This window comes from Rhinopithecus roxellana, chromosome 14 (genome assembly GCF_007565055.1).
Source record: "Rhinopithecus roxellana isolate Shanxi Qingling chromosome 14, ASM756505v1, whole genome shotgun sequence".
Lineage (NCBI taxonomy): Eukaryota > Metazoa > Chordata > Mammalia > Primates > Cercopithecidae > Rhinopithecus > Rhinopithecus roxellana.
Window position 1 is genome coordinate 32,779,282 of NC_044562.1, and position 18,239 is coordinate 32,797,520.

Genomic DNA, 18,239 nt, shown 5'->3' on the forward strand with positions numbered 1-18,239 from the left:
ACAATTGAGGAGGAGCTCATGGAGGTGGGGGGAAATTGGCTTTGAATGCATTAAATTTGAAGTGCCCAAAAGGAAACGCCAGCTAGGCTGGTGGATTTGTGAGTCAAGAGCCCAGAGGAAAGGCCTTATTTATGGTTGCTACAGTGACTGTTGGGTAATTCCAACTCCATGTCCTGCTGGCATCTCAAAACCAATATATCTCAGCAAATCTGTTACCTTCCCCCAAACCAACTTTGACACCTGCATCCTTTTCCCTTTTAAGGCACCATCCTACAAGGTCAGAAGTCTTATCTGACTTATCTTACCAGGCCCTGTACAGGGCAGCAATGTGTCTGGACTCTTGTAAGAGAATAATAAACATGGTAGAATAAATAACTGATTAAATCAATGAATTAATCAATTACCTCTAAGTCTCTTTCTCTGGGTCCCCCTGCCCTACTCCCTGCATCACACTCTCTTATTCTGTTTCTTTTGGGCAAAAAGTCAGGTCTGTTTAGTTTACAAAGACCTGGGGTCAAATTGTGTTTTGACCCTAGCACCTGTAGCCACAGGACCTTTGACCTTAAAACTGCAAAGGGCTCTGTTTCTTTAAGCAGCTCAGCCAGACACTCAGAGAGAAACTTAACAAAACTGACAATCATTGCTGGATTTTATTATTTGTTTGGGTGTCTAAAATCAGAGTTATTTCCTGTAAGAGATATGTTTCATAAAGCATTGCTGTAAATTGATTCACTTAAATATAAAATTGTAGCTTTTTCAATCAGATAAATATATTTCCATGTAGATATTATTTTGTGAATTCATGTTCTTTGTCCTTTAAAGTTTCCAGGAACTCTACACTCATTCACCACACAGAACTGCAGTAGAAAGAGAAACAACTGCTCACAAAGGAATGGTCCACTGGGTTAGAGCCTCCCTGAGCTTAAACCCTAATTAATCAATCACTCAGAAAAGCATCCATTAAGCTCTGCTGTATTCATCACTGTAAAAAAAAGAAAAAGAATTACAGACATGGTGCTTTAAAAGCTTGTGGGCTGAGACTCTTTTCTGCCGTTCGCTTTTGCACCATACTTGTTAGATGTTTAAACAAGAAATTGAACAAAAACACAGCAAAATACTAAAAAGAGTTCTGGAGTTCTCTTTAGATCAAATGGTAGCTCATTCTATCAAAACAAAACTGTAGTCAGATAATTTTCCTTTTCTTCATTCACCAAATGAACTTTATTGAATACCTATTATTTGCCAAGCAGAGGGAATACAGCTAGGAAGAGTCTGTTCCAGTTCCCCACAGGACTCACATTCGAGAAGGAGGAGATAGTCAATCAGCACTAGATAAGCAGAAAAATACTAAGTCTTCATGATTGCAATAGGACTCTGTGAAATGAAGAAGCACTGTAGGCTAGACTTTTAGGAAATGCCTGTCACCATAGTTAATATTTAAGCTAAAATATGAATAATAGGGAAAAAGCAGGGGCATAATACAAATATCTGGGGGAAGCATCCCAAATATTTCTTGACTAAAAACTACATAAAACAGGGACTGAGCCCTGTTTAACATTACAGTCACTGGAGTTACTACACAGAGTGTTAGCTTTGTAGTTACTACACAGAGTGTTACAGAGTGTAGTGTTAGGAGCAGGTATTTACGGTCTTTAAAATATAGATAATCACCTCCAGGACCTACCTAACCTCTTGACACTTTGCAAGGCTCCCTAAACCAGTACCATAATCACTACAAAGCTGTGCTTAGAGGCTTTGAGCCAGCAGATCCAGCCCTTACCCCCATATGTGGGCACAAAGACTCTTTTTTTTAGGCTAGAAATTTTCTAACCTTGACTCCTTCTTTCTAACATTTTTCATTTCCTATTTATCTTTTACTGGGTTAAAGGTTTTGCCCAGTTTCCAGGTGGGTCCTGCTTTGGCACGTTAGGAGTAACTGCAGAAAAACCCCTCCCTTCACTTCTGAACCACACTAAAGGAAATGCTTGGGCTAGAAAAAGCAGGAACCACTTCACCTCTCTCCCTGCTCCCCAAAATACTCCTCGTAGCAGACTTGGAGCACAGATTCCCTCAGTCTTCTCTTCTAGTACATCACATCCTCCACCATAGGAAATTGCTTCTCATGACCAGTTCCTCCAGCTACAACATTATTCCATGTATGGAGCTGGTTCTTGCTGCTAAAACCAGTGGCTGACTCTTCACAGACTCAACACAGCTGAGGAAAAAATTGGTGAACTTGAAGATGGGTCAATGGAAATTAAACAAACTGAAGCACAAAGGCAAAAAAAAAAAGGGTAGAAAACATAACAAAGTGAAACAAAAACAGAATACAGCATCCAAGAGCTGTGGGATGATAAAAGTTAATGGCTGGACATGCAGTCATCACATAAACTGGAAGGGTACTAGGGTTATTAGTTCAACCTGTTCCCACCTAACCCCTAGTTATACAGCATTAACTTCAAAGTCACCCTGAAAGTCAGCTCCCAACCTTAATTTCTCAGTCATCTTCCTTGGCTAGCAAATTCTAATATTCTAATATAGAGATGTGATGAAAATGATGTTCTCATGGCATAGTTTGGGGGTCATTAAAATAGGATTGCCAGATAAAATGCAGGACATCCAGTTCAATTTGAATTTCAGATTTTTAATCTAAAGCTTGTCTTATACAATATTTGGGACATACTTATACTAAGAAAGTATTCATTGATTACCTGAAATTCTAATTGAATGGGGCACCCATATTTTCATTTGCTAAATCTGCTAACTCTACATTAAAAGTCACCATGCAATCCACTCAAAAATCTCTCCTTTTTGACCATCCACATTACCTCCTCCTAATAAAACCATGGATTGGTTTATCGGGTCTACCAGGCATTAACCTAAGCCGCAGGTGCTTGGTGAAGCACGGGGCATACCATGGAAGAGTGGCAGGAGAAAACCTGCCACAGATGAGAAAAGCTGAGTCCAGAATCAGAACATCCTGTTCTAGAACCAGCTCTGCCTCTTACAAATTGGGCACCTCACTGAACTTCTGTGTCTCACCTTGCCAGCGCATAAAATGCCAATTACAGTCCCACTTAGTCCCCTCTCCCAAGCTCTCAGGTGATCCTCAGCACAGCTCTCCACGGAAACATAATTTGAAAACCATATAGGAAGACACGCCCATCTGGCAGTGGTATTATTGTTCCTTATGGGAAGAAATGAGAAAAAGACCAAGCCACCAGGTAGAGGGCTCTGGATACGGGAATGAAAGGCCTCAGACGCTCTTTGCCTGTCTATCTTGCCCCTCACTGCCATTAGCAACATCTGCTGTCATCAGACCTGCCCACTTCTCCCCCGACAAATTGTATTTCAAACCATTATCGGTCAATAGTCTTTATTTTTGGACTTTGCCATCATGAGCACCCCAGGCGCCACCAGGCTCTGTGATGTCAGTGTGGCTGAGCTTGGCCTGGTCAATTCTCAAAGGGGAAACTGCCAAGGGGACTGTGGGAGGGCTCAGTGATACGAGACCCTGTCCTCTGAGCCAACTCTGATGACAGCCGGGTGAAGTAAGCCTCCGTCAGGGACACCATTCACCTGCTGGCTTCTGGCCTCTCTCTGGCGATGATCAGCACCCAGCAAACTGGCTCAGGCATGAGTAACAAGACAGGTTTATTTCACGTGGCTCCTGGCGAGGGAGCAGTGGCCTGGATTCCATACATCAATAAGAGGACAGACAGCAAGCTGGCACTGGCCTGGAATTAGTACTCCCAACCTGGTTCTCCAGGGCTGCTCTGCCATCTCTTGAGACTCCAGACTCTGAATCCAAGGCTCAACCGCCCCATTTTAGATGCCTCATGAGCCTAAATGACCTGCCTCTAAGAACAGATCCACCCCTCCCCTGCTGTCTCTCCCTCGCCAACATCCACGGCAGTCTCCACGTTCAGGAGAAAGAAGCCTTAGGTATTTCCTCTGAATCTGAAAAAGAGAATTAGCATGAGCAGCAGCAAGCTCCCCTGGGCTCAGGGGCTCTTTAGTTATAAGAGGGAACGTGTTGTAGTTACGGTTAGAGAGGCCTGAACTAGACAACAGGAATTTGTATACTGCCACTGCAGCATGAGGACACAGATTGGAGATAGTGGGACATGTTACCAAAGGAGGTTACAGACAGCCCTACTCTCATGTTTTCTGATCCAAAGACAAGGGACTGTGGCAGGCCCAGAAAGAAAACTCCAGAGACGGAAAAATTGTGATTCTTTGCACTATGAAATAAGCTAGAGCACAACTGAATGTCTGCTTGGAACACATGACATCCACAGGAACATCTTTAAACACAGAAGGTCTTCTCAACGCATATCTCTGGTGATAGGACAACAGGGGGCTCAAGTTTCTCCAGCCAGTAGCAGGTGAGTTGCACCCAGGCCTGTCAATTTCATGCACACCTGACCCAGTGGATCATGCTGCCCTCCAAACCTCCCTTAGCTTCCATGTTGGCCCTGGGCACTACAGGTCTAGGAATGTGCACAAGAATTAGACAGCTACATGCTCTTACACACATGGAGTCCATCAATGACTGTTCAAAAGTCCAGTCAAGGAAGGAGAGGGTAAGAGGGGCCCCTGGGAAATGTGTAGAAGGTCCCACTGGGAAGCTGCCTCTTGGGCTCCTTTCGGAGCAGGAGCACCTATCTGGCCTGAGGCCTGTCCCTACTGGCTCTCTCTGAAATGGCTTCTCTCTGTCCCTCCAGACCAGATCTGGTTTCAAAAGACTTGGAACTCTCCAAGCCCTTGCCTGCTGTGAACTGATTTATTTGGATCCATCTGTCAGAGCGTGACTAAAGAGTGTCCGGCCAGCTAGGAGCCCAGCTGCAGCAGATGTGTCTTGGAATGCCCTGCAAGGTGAGGCTCATATGGATTTTACCCGCCCGTTCCACTTGTTCTCTTTTTGCCCTCCTGGGAAAGACTTGGAAAGGGGTTAAGAACATCTGCATGACCCATGAGAACCAGGAAAGTGAACAGGGCATCTTGGGGGCCACAGAGCACTAAGGAGGCAGGCGTGCTGGTGCAGCAAATGGTGGGGACCCTGGCTCTAGCCTGTGATTGCACACATAAAATAAATGTTGCTGATACAAGGGTATGTACCATTTATTAATAATAAAATAAGCAACACTCTCTATTGTAAGTTCCATATGACCAATGGATTCTCACAGAATGCTTTTGTGAATTTTTGCCAAACTCTTGTGTCTATGGTGAGTTTATCATTGCAGTTCAACTATGATTTGACAAAGGGCTGTGTTTGGCAACAGCTTGTGAAACTTCAGAAAATTTAAAAATTGGAGTAGGAGCTCTTGGGACCCAGCAGAAGCTGGGTCCCATATCCCACTGAGGCGATCCCTCGAGTGGGCACACAAGGGTAGGGGCTGTCCCTGTCTATCTGTGCCTGCAGCACTCATCACCAACCAACCCAGTCAGCCAGTCACAGTTCAGCATTCAAGCTGTTCCCTGAATTGGACCTGCTCACCTTAAATCACCCAAAGAAGAAAGCCAAGCAAGCAGGATCTGATAAAGTAGGAGCAGGTGTCCACAGGGAGCAGGGCCAGGGACTGATGGTGGCAGGTGGTGGGTAGCCAATAAGACTCCATAGACTGAGTGGTTCAGAGTTTGGAGAGAAGCAGCGGGCATGGAATGGGGAGAGCAGGAGCCAGGGAGGGCATTCCTGGTGAGAGGGATGGCATGAGGAAAGGCACGGGACAAAGGGCTGCCTTTTCCGGCACGCAGATCACTCTTAGATACCGTCACTAAACAAATGTTTATTGTCCACTGTGTGCGAAGCACGGTTCTGAATTAAACAAAGTCTCTGCTCTCATGGAGATTAAATTCTACCAGGGAAGAGACCCAATATACAGCAAACAAGAACCCTCCATGGTGGAGGATGCTATGAGCCAACAGCTTTTATTTCAATATAAGGAAGAACTTGATGGGGAGCCTAATCCCCAGGGATGTTAAACAGGTGCTTCTCGAAGAAAAGTCAAGTATGGCTAAGCAAAGAAAACCAGGTACCTTTCATGCACGGCTTCTCAGGGCCCTGGTGCTCATGGCCATCGGGAGTCATCAGGAGGAGCTGATGGGCTGTAGTGCTTGTCAAACTTGCTTTATGGATGGAAGAAAACAAAAACATGAGTTGGGCTCCTAGGTGGACAGCCAGAATATCTGACATCCTGGGTAGCCAGTGTGGAGATGTCAGAGCAGGTAGTCAGGCAGACATGAGCAGGGCTGGAGAGGGCTCCCTCCCACCAGCAATGTCCGGTGACCATCAGGTGATGGTCAGGCAGTTGCTACACTGTCTCTCTAAAATGAAAACTGGTCACAGCTGGTGCCAGGGAAAGGCAGGCTCCCAACAGATAGAAAACACCTGAAGCTGGTGATTAGCAGCAGCTTCCTGAAAAGATTTCAGGAGTTGGGCGAGTGGGCCCATGCATGGGCTCTCAGAGGCAAAATGGCCAAATTTAACTGATCTATGACCTTCCTCTAAGAACACTTGACTGGTAAGGGAAAAATGCCTCAAATGAGCATATACACAACTTCAGTAAACTCACTGCACTTGCGGCCCCTCCTAAGTGCTGGCAGGCCACTGTGCATCCTAACAGCCCACCCCAAGGGAAGAATCAGGGGAGAAGAAGTGTAAACTCTGGAACCTTCCAAGGTTTAAAACCCCAAGTCAAGAACAGAACAGTGCACTTCAACCTCTCAAATTGCTTGCCTGGCCCTCTAACAAGTATACTTTACTTCCTTTCATTCCTGCTCCAAAACTTTTTAATAAACTTTCACTCCTGTTCTAAAACTTGCCTCAGTCTCTCCCTCTGCCTAATGCCCCTCAGTCGAGTTCTTTCCTCTGGAAAGGCAAGAATCGAGTTGCTCCAAAAGGGCATGAATTCACCACTGCTCACAAGAATATTACTTCAATGTCTGGGCTCCCGAGACCTGAATAGGGGAAATCAGAGGAGGGGAAGGCTGATCCAGAAATGTAGCTACTCCTGTCAGCCCAGCTGCTGCTTCTCTGCATTGTCCACAACCCCCAAGTCCTCAAGAGAAATTAATCCCCCAGTGGCACTTGCACGGGGTAAGAGCTCCCACCTGGGTCTTTCTTGTCACAAGGGCCAAGCCCTGTGCTGTGGAGCAATAGCCCAGGCTTGGCAAACAAGCAGGCCCTGGACAACTTGTTTCTGGCCAGACTCCTGTGAGAGCAGTTGGAGCCTCCAGAGAGCTCACAATGAGACACAGCTCCTGGACTCCAGATGACCTAAGAACTGACAGATTAATTACGCTTCTCCAGGGACTTCTAAACTGTCCCGTTGGGCCACCAGAGATCCTCCAAGGTGCCTTGGGAGGTACTGAGAGAGATGAAAAGCAGCTGAGGGATAGGGCTTCAGCAACTCCTGGCCTCAGCATGGAAGACCCCTCTGCTCTCTACTGAGGCTCTGCACAGAAAGAATCATCTGATTGATGAGAAGAAAAACATATTTGCAACACTACAGAGGGCCCCAGCCTTTGCCTCTGGCCCCTCCAGACATACAGCCATCTCCGATACTACTCTCACTTCATAATAGTCCTCTGACTTCTCCATGAACTTGGCAGTTGCCAGATACTCTTCACACACTCAGGTCTGCCTGTCTCCCAGTTCTGGAGAAGGGAGGCAGATGAAGGAGAAAACTCAGACCCAGCGAGGAGAAGGAACCACAGCTGGTAGCAGAGCAGGGGTGGCCCAGGACAAGCACTGTGTCAGCGGCTACACAATCTGAACATCCCCTCTGACAGCCCCTGCCATCCCTTGCTCCCAGCCCACAATTCCACCCAACATCAGAGCTGCTGCCCAAGAGCTCATGAAAACCCCTCTGTGTTTTTTGGCCCTGCAGTTTAGTTCCACACACAGCACACTTTACCAGTTTTTGAGCCAGCCCCGAATGACAGTCATTTTCCCCAGGATTAAAAATCCCTTTAACTGATCCTTCATGCCACACAGGCTGAGCCTGGGAAAAACATCCGGGAGGCACAGCTGGTCCACCAGCCGACCTCCCTCACAGACGGGCCTTCATGGGCATGAGCCCTGGTTCCTGCCACACCACCAGGAATGTGGCTTTGGGCCCCAGCCCCAGCCAAGAAGCTTACTCCACTGAGTAATCCTAGTGCCTGGAGAAAGCCAGCAAACCTCTGTGAGCCAGTTTCTGCTTCTTTGCAATGTGGGGAAAACACACCCTATTAACTCACTTCACCATCCATTATAGCAAGCAAGGCAGTAGCTAAAAGGCAGTCAGAATCCTTAGTGAAGGCAGAGCATCTGCAGTAATTCCAAGTGTCTGTTCTTTTGCAAGATTGTTGAGAGGTGCAAATGCATATTGTTAAGTTTGGGGGCAGGCTCACATAGTTGCAGTTCAATTCCTCTTGCTTTCCTTCAGCAGCCACCCAAAAGACAGCCTGATCTTGACAGAGGCTTTGACCATGGTGATTTTCACAGAAGCCCTAGATAGTCACCCCTTATCTGTCTTGGGAATAAAGTTGCTGAGGGTTGATTAGCAAAGTAGGAAAGTGCAACTGAGGCCTGGCATTTTCTAGAGGAGAGATGGCAGTGGCGACAGGGCCCATGGGGTGGGGAAGGGGGTCAGCCATATGACTGGCTCCATTCCTGTTAGTGGCACCACCAGCAGACCTCCCTGGAGCCAGCCAGTCCGGCCAGACTGATTAGGCCAATTCACTCTTTATCTGGGACAAGCAGATAAGGCTGTAGCCCAAGAGGGGTGGCTATGGGATGTGCCCAGCTGGAAGGAGACCCAAGAACACTGTAGCTGATGGAGAGGGAAGGGAAGAACAGAAAAAGTTCTCTCAGGAGCCTCCTTTGTGGGTTTCAAATGGTCTCCAGTCAAGATGGCACTAAGCCTCCTGACATGCCCCACCTGAATACCTGAGGCTGGCAGTTCTCCGACTCTAAAGAGCATCAGACTCACCTGGGGGGCTCCTAAAACACAGGTGGTGGGTCCCCACCCCAGGTCCTGCTTTAGCAGGTCAGGAAGGGACTAAGAATTTGTATGTCTAACAAATTTCCGGGTCATGTTGATGCTACCGGTTCAAGCACCACACTTGGAGAACTGCTGCCATAGGCCCTTGACAAAACCTACCTGTCCAGCCCCTCCCCAGCCTCATCCTTAGGCTATTCCTCAAATCCATCTCCCTCATTGCTCCTGAGACCCTACTTTCAAGAAAGCCCCTAATGAGGAGGGATGGCCACCTGTCTCCCCACAGTTTAGGGCCGTATAGGCACTGAGGTATGGGACCCTCCTGGGCTCCACTTCCCTCATTTTAGAGTGGACTAAGCGATATTTTTGTTTGTTTGTTTGTTTGTTTGTTTGTTTGTTTGTTTGTTTGTGATGGAGTCTCACTCTGTCGCCCAGGCTGGAGTTCAGTGGTACAATCTCAACTCACTGCAATCTCCGCCTCCCGTATTCAAGCGATTCTCCTGCTTCAGTGGCATGAGCCACCACACTTGGCTGATTTTTGCATTTTTAGTAGAGATAGGGTTTCACCATGTTGGCCAGTCTGGTCTGGAACTTCTGGCCTCAAATGATCCACCCACCCCAGCCTCCCAAAGTGCTGGGATTACAGGTGTGAGCCGCCGCGCCCGCCCTAAGCAATTTTTCAACAAGCCCCTTTCCACACTGAAGTTCCCTGAACCCATGGAAGGGAAAAGAACATCAAGCTTTAACTGGGAACCTAGCTGGGGCCAGCTCTGTTCTTCCCATTCATCTGGACACCGGATTACACAGATGACTTCATTTTGAACATCCACTCATATCTAAACCCCTAAATACATGTCTGAAGAGTTTTTCAGTTGTCAACTTTCCCTCATTTTCCTCCTGTCTGCTTTCTTCTCTTTGCCTCTTCCCCAGACTTAAGATTTAAGCAGAATTTTATTTCTGCAGATGTTTGATCCATTTTTTTCATACCTCAGCTGGCCACCTTTTGCCTGGGACACTCTGGTGCCCTCCCAGAATAGAATCTTGTCCACAACCATCTCCCTGACAGGCTTCCAGATGCTGCCCTGGCCAGAATCAGTCACCCAGGCTGCACCGGAAGCCCTGTTGCCTGGTCCCAGCCTTGGCCTAAATCATAGTGGGGAGCCCTGGCAAGAGAATCAGTGCCTGCCCTCTGAATTGCTAGCAAGATCTCTGGTACCCACACCAAGGCCTTGTAAAACTCCACAGATTTTTGTGAAAAAGAAGTGTCCCTGCAGGCAGAAGGCCTACACTGCATCACTATTTCTGCTGTCAAATGACAGCTTCAGGGTCCCACAAGTGAGAGAGGGGCAGACCCCTGCCTGGGCTAGAATTCTGTGGGTCTTGGGTCTCCACACAGAAGTTGCTGAGTCAGAAACCCCCTCTCTCCTCCAGGTGTCCTGCCAGACACATATGCTTTCTCCCACTTGACTGTCACCAATAAATCATGGAGTTGGCCAAAGGCAGGTTCTCCTAATATTGCAGGTGAGAAAAGCTGAGATCCCCAGAGCAAAAACAACATGCCCAACGTTGCACAGATAAATTCTTGGTGGAGTGGGAAAAGGGTCAGAGTCCCCAAGACTTGAACGGCTCACTTTGCTTTGACACAATTTGGCCCTGGGTGCTGTTGCCTGACTCAGATCTGACTGCATGTGCCAGGGCCAGCCTGCCCTGGCCGGTCTCTACTCTGTAACCGGACACAACCATGAAGGACATCAAGAAGGGGGCAAGGGAGCAGAGAAGATATACAAAGGGATTTGAGCGGATTTGGTTACAAAGTTGCACCAGCCATTTCCTGGAATATAATGGGAGCCAGTTCTGAGAACTTGAAGGGGTGGGGAAGTAGAGGGGGGAGGGAGAAAAAAGGCAGATGACTGGCTTGTGGGGTGTGCAGTGGGGAGGAGAGATGGGCCCTGCTCTTGTGGCCAACAGCCAGGCAGGCCAGGCTCCTGGAGGCAGGAAGGGGCCTGAGAAGTCTCTTTCCCCAGACCTCAAATGATTTCTGCAGCCTACGGAAAGCCCCCAGGCCTTCCAATAAAGCTCCTTCTAAGCCTTCTTCCCAACGCCCACTCTGGGCCTGGACAGCCTGGAGGGTTGATGTGCTTCTCCAGGGCTGGTAAGGACAAAAGGGAGCAAAGGTTCCTGGTCCACCCAGGATGCCTTTGCCCCAGGAGACAGGGAACAAAGGCCCTCTGGTGCTATTCTTGTCTTCTAGGCCTTCCTGCCCCTTTCCTCTTGCCTCCTCAACACTCTCTTCTCTTCCTGCTCTCCCTCTGCTTCCGCCTTCACATTCTTCTTCTTTCTGTAGAACTTCTCCACCTCCACCTTCCTCTACCCCTTTGGTACTTCCACATTCCATAACGCCCAGTTGAGGACAGAGGCAGAACCTCATCCTGAAGCCCTGTCCACGCTGAGCAAGTGGGGTTTGGAGATAAGAGTCACAATGGGGACTTCACTTCTCACGAGTGATTCAGCAGCCTCCTGCATACTTGCTGTCACTCTCTCTAAGCCTCATTCCTGCCAGGAGGGCCATGTCTGCCAGGCCCAATCACCAACGTGGGGAAACCAGCAATCCCCTATTTTTCCAGAAAGTCCCCCCATCATCACACACTTTATTTGCCCTCTTCCTTTCCTTTCCCCTTTACCCACAGGACCAAGGAAAGATGGAGATCGCCCACCTGTTCCTACCTCTGTGACAGCTGCCTACATTGGCAGCAAAATACCAAATCATAAGGCAAGACAAGGAAGCTTCACCCACTAAACCACAGGCCCCGTGAGGGAAGGGCCTGTGCCTTTTAATGTTGTGCAACGAAGCCACTGTGACTTTGTGGCTGAATATATTTATTACTTTTATTTGGAGCTGCACCAATTTTTTTGGCTTCTAAGGTCAATGTATTACTTCTGTTATTTAAATGTTGAGAGAGACATATTGTTAATACTGAGGCATGAATTAGCAGCTCTTGCATACTTGGATACTCCGAAACCAACATATTTTCGATTGGGACCATCCTGGAAAATCTGTTATGTAAAGGAGATGATGCATACTATCCCCAGCTGGGTTTGGGAGAGATATGGAGTAGGCATACAAACAAGGTGTGTCCAATTGCTTAGTTGTTTCACTAAAGAAATCAAGATGGCATGGGTGGAAAGCCAAAGGGGATGGAAAGCCAAATGTCATGACCAGCACTCTCTGCAGATCACCCATCAACACTCCTCCCACTGTCTGACATCCTATTATCAATTGCAGATTTTGCTAAAAATTAAACCAAGTCAGATGTCTCTTCTCAGAGTAGCCCACAGACAGGGTGCCATCTCAGGATCATCTAAAGCTAGTGCGGGAAAGGCGAGTCCCTTTCTTTAGCAAACAAATCTTTTTGTCTCAACCCTGACTTATTCCTGGGGCCTGCTGGGTGGTGTACACAGTGACTGAGTCATATATATAGTATGACTTTTGAGGGCGATATCATGATAAGATGCCCACACAGAAGCAAAGCCAAGTTCCTTGGCCTTGTGTATGAGGCTCCCTGCTTGTGGCTAGTTTTCCAGACTGAAAAGCCCTGTTTATCTTTCCCACTCAACCTCCTCTGAGAAACTTTCTGATTCTCCTTAACTTTATTGACATTTCCCTTCTTGGAACTCCCAAAGCACCATGCCTGAATCACCCATCTGGCCCTTACAGCCTGTCGGTATGGTAAGTTGGCTTTTTTTATGTCCACATAGCTGAAACCACCATCTCTGTGCAGATCTCCCAGGAGGTTCTTTGCACACTCCTCCAGTTTTGTTGTGCTTTCTCTTCCCAAGTGACCCCTATGGGTGACTACTCTTTGGAGGGCCACCTTTGGCCTACTAGAGCCACTTCACTTGCATACAAGCAGAGAACCTGATATGCCCAGGAACCTATGACCTCATGGGATAACCCCTGGCTCCCTTGTTCCAGGGCATATATCAGTCAGGATCTAGTCTCAGACAACAAATCACACCAGTTATTTTAACAGAGAGAATTTAATATAAAGAATTATTCACAGTATTAGGAACAGAAAAGGCTAAAGGGGATATTATTAAGGTATCGAAGAGGTAGCAATTATAAGCAGCTAATATCTTTAGTCTAGGGGAACACAAGGGAGCATTAGAATTATAAAACTTAAAAGCTTGAAGGGAGACACTCACAGAGCTGATCTGCACCCCTTAGAAAAGGAGCTGCTTCTCTGCTGGGGCTGAAGGGGAGGGCTCACCATGCTGGGACCCAAACCCCTGAGCCAGATGACGGCCGATGGTGTTTCTGCGGGAGAACAATGGACCTAGTTCTACAAGTGTTGACAAAACTGCAAACTGGTATCCCTGGCTGCTACTGGAAGGAACTGCCACTGCTAGGGTGAGAAAGCATTGCTATGTGATACTGATAGGAGCGGAAAACATGATGAGGAACAGAAAGTAAATAGGAAGGAGCACTGGCCAGGCCAAACTAGAGGCTGCCTTACAGAGATGGAATTAAATTTATTCACCTACAGAAACACTAGAACCATATTACCGCCATGTATATGAATTTCAGGAATAGCTTGAAATTAACAGAGGGCAAAGCTAAAACTGAAAGAGATCTACTTTGATTCAACTCGCTCATACTCTGATGCCCATACTCAGGAATGGAACTGTTCTCTTTCCTATATGGGTTAGTTTATTCTGGGAAACAGTAAAGAAGATGCCTACTTAAGTCACTTAACCAACTAGGACCTTGACTACGGAAACCACACACCATCCCAAATAGAGAGGATCTCAGGGACTGGCTATTACAACCTTCCCCTCTCCTCCCACCCACTAGCAGACATTAACAGATGAGGAAACGAAATCACAGAGGGACCAAGTGATCAAAGAGTGGCCAGGACTAGCCCTGGAACTGGAGTCATTCTTTTGTTCAACAAGTATTTATTGATCATCTACTGTTCTCGCCATGGGTCTAGGTTCTTGGAAAATATCAGTGAATAAAACTCCCAGGAAATCAGGAAAACTAAAATGTAAGCCATACTGTGGCAAAGAGGTTTTGTCTGTATCTCTTCTTCCTAAGGTGCTCTCTCTTTATTACTTTAGGAGGGCTTCGTTTTTCACTTATTTTGTCTGCAGACTTCATCATGAAACAAAACACTTTCAGCGAGTTGTTGTGCTTAAAAGGAGAAGCTTGGAGATGCAACAGAATACAGTGCAATGAACACTGCATTTTGCCCCCATGCTCCACTGGCCTCCATAGTTCTGAAAACTCTAGGACCTTACCAATTTCAAACATCCTGCTCTTGTGACTAGTACGTACTAAGAACCTTGTTTCTGGATGGTTGGGTATATATGTTCATGTTCACATTCTTCTTGGAAAGAGACTGGTGCCAGGACTGAGTGGCACAACAGCTCCCCCACGTGCTCTGGAGGAATGGCCTGTGTTAGACAGTGGTGGGGATCAACTGGTTTGGAAATTAGTTCACCTCTTCCATGAAAACAACACCCTTTTTTTTTTTTTTTTGCTTTAAGTTCTGAGATGCACGTGTAGAACGTGCAGGTTTGTTACATAGGTATACATGTGCATAATGGTTTGCTGCACCCATCAATCTGTCATCTAGGTTTCAAGCCCCACATGGCTTAGGTATTTGTCCTAATGATCTCCCTCCCCTTGCTCCCCACCCCCTAAATGGTCCCAGTGTGTGATGTCCCCCTCCCTGTGTCCATGTGTTCTCATTGGAAAACAACAAACTTTTAAGAGATCTTATGGGAAACCTCAGAGATAATGGAGGAGCCAGGGTTTCTTTGGGGGATTGAAAATTCTTACGTTCTATTTTTCACATTTCCAATGATACCAGGCCCATTTATTGTTGATGATAGACATGAAGGTGCTTTGAGTCTATAAAATAAGAGAAGCAAAGGAAGACAGATAAGGCATTGGAAAATATAGATGTGGCTGCATTTCAACCTTCACCTGAGTTCGAATCAAGAAGCATGGCTTGTGCTCACTGATCCAGGGGATGAATTGAAATTTTGTTTATTCTGGTCTTTGTTTTTCCCTCTTTCTCTTGATCTCCACTTTTTAATCTTTTCCTCTGATTTTCTAGTTTAACTCCTGGGAAACAAAAGGGACAAAGGGAAACTGGGCTCCAATTCTATCAATCAACTGTCAGAACTTCTACAAGGTGCTTGGTCATGTAAATCAAAATTTCAAGAGTTCTAATATGTATCTGAGTTATCATTTCCCACATAATCTTAGAAATGTGAACATGGAACACCTGGTAACCCATTTAGTACATGGATACACAGAAAATAAGGGTGTAATGATGGGAAGGTAAATTCAGAACCTTTGAAAACTCTATTAAATATCTCAAAATGGAATTGTCTTTGAAGAATCTATTTTATGTGTTTTGTATATGCTTAGTTCAGCTGATACTATGAAGAAGCACTTTTAGAATCCAGGGAAGACAAGGAATCCGGAATGAATGTCCTTCATACATTTTCTATTCACATAGAATAGTGCTCTAACCTACCCCAAATAAATAGAGGCCTCCACTGTGCTGAAAGTCCTCTGAGCAATAAGAGTTTACAACCTCTCTTAGTCACCCATGCCAGGTCATTGCCAAAGTTCACCTTTAATGCTCTCTCACACTGCTGATGGGACTACAGGTCAATGAAACGTCTCTGAAAAGCAATTTAGAAAACATGTAACCCATTTGACCCTATAAATCCACTTTTATAAGCTGTATCCTAAGAAAATATAAAAAATACAGACAATACTGAAGAAAGATGTAAATTTTTGTATACATTTTAATAAAAATAATTAGAACTGCAGTAAATATAAGATGTTGGTTCATAGATTGTATAAAACAAAATGATAGAGTATTATGTAGTCAGACACACACATACAACAATGTTAGCATGATGCATTTTCTGTCTCCGTTTTGGCTGAGGCCCTAAAAAGGCAGAGAATAATATATCAGGGAGCAAGTATTCCTACCTATCAAAGGTGCTAGGCAGCCCAGGGGGCAGTTAACATTCCCAGAGGAAACCTTCAACTAGGAGAGGATGGAAATCCATTACATGTCCCAGCCTCCCCGCATCTGGAGAGATAATTCTAAGGTGCATTCCACAGTTTCTCAGAGGGTCTCCAGCAGGATTGAACCCCAGTTGCTGATGACAATACTCAGCTCAGTAACATATTCTTTATTCTCTTCCTTCCCTGTCCCACGTGGCCTGTCCCCTCCCTTCTGCTTCCTATAATCTACCTCCCATTACAAAGCCTGGACTCAAGTTCTTATCTCAGGTTGTATTGGAAGGTGAGATAAAATTAAGTTGCCCCCAAAACATACCAATAATATCAAATACCCAGCAAGGAAATTATGGATTTTGAATACCAAAAACTCAGGAAGGGAATTATGTACAAAGAGCTCATTTCATCCCCCACCCAAAGCAGGAAAACACAAAATGAAAATGTGGCTCTCTGCTTCAAAGAGGGGAGGGGAAATATATTGAGAATATACACAAACGAATAATCCAGTGAGTTGTCTTGCTCCAACATTATCATCTCATCGCTGCCATTGTTATTGTCATACACCAACAATGCAGGTAGAGGTCAGTCAGGGTCCCCGCCCTTCAGGGAATCACAAAACTGGAAAAAGACTCACAGGTCCAGGACCTGTTTAAGGCAATTCCTCTGCCTAACACAATGTTCCTGCTGTCCCAGCTATCAAGAAAGCATTTAGAGAACACAGTGTTATACGCACCAAAAAATAATAATGAGTGTCAGGGGCAGGAGGACTATAATGTGTTATGAGTCTTCTGTCCCAATTTGGAGCCCAAGTCACATCCAGACAGACAACTGATTCTCTTCTCTGTGGTTACAATTCTTGTAATTTCCTCATTAATTTCAAACTATTCTTCAGGAAAAAGAAGGGATTCTGAGGCTAGCAATGAGATAGACTTGATAATGTGTGGTCCCAGTGATCTGAATAAAGATCCAAAAAGCAGGTTGCCCTGTATACAATTCCAGAGGCTTGTCCTTGGATCCCCTACCTAGAATATCAAACTGTCCTCTTTACTGTTTGATAAATGTGGGCAAGAGAGCGATGAAACCAACACAGCTGGTAGTGCTAGCTACCAAAAGTTTAGGACAGAGGTTACAAAATCAAATGTCTTCAGAGCTCAGGCAGGTAGTATAAAGTAACACAAGCAGGGATTTGTGGAGACAGGCAAATTGACAAGTACGTGCCTCTTCCGAAAGATGCTTCTGAGCACAAACCAGTTAAAATCTAGTATTGATAGACATTGCACATTTTTAAGAGCAACCAAGAAGTCAAATATCTGGATTTTACATGAAAGTTCCTGACTTTTCCATGGTGGCAACTAATCCAAATGTTTTCTGCTCACTCCATATTGGCCTGCATAGGACGTCAAAGGAAACATATTTGTGGGCTGTTTCGGTTCTTGGGCCACCAGTTTGGACATAAGCTATGAGAGTTATCTTCTGTTATTGGAGAATGTATTGAAAGTGCACCATAATGGACAACTATAAAATTTTGAAAAGCAGAAAGACTGGAGAAAAGTGTTAGGTCATGAGTTATAAATGAGCAAGAGGGACTGTACTCAGATTCACAAGCTTATGCTCTCTAATCTGGGACCAGTTTCAGCACCTGATATGATGAGTTATAGAGGATAATGGTGGCTATAACATTATGACCCTTATTGCATCATACAAAGCCCTGACCTGATAGCTGCCTCCTCCTGTCACTGATTTAATTGCCTGAGTAGCATCTGGCTTAGGACTAGTAGGTTCTGTCCCCTAGCCCTACTTCCCTATGCTCCTTAAAAGACCCTTTTACCAGAAATATAAAACTACCAGTCCCATGAAGACAAGTATAAAGATAGCCTACTGCACAAAGGTATCCAGAAAGAGGAAGAAGCCCCTGAGTAGAAGTAACAAGCTACCGCAAAGGGTTAATGAAACTCTTAGGAAAAGGAAGCATAATATTGACACTTAGGTGAGATCAGGAGAAGAAGATCCAACCTCCCAGGGGCTGGAGGAGTGAGGGTAGATAGAACCCTGCCAGCCAGCTCTACGTACCTCTTCCTTTGTGTGACTTTTTTGAAGGTATAATAGCACCACCCTGACTTGGGTCTTAATTCAAGCACATCCTCAGCTGTATGATCTTAAGCAAGTTCATCATTCCACCTGTTTCAATTATGAAATTGGGACCC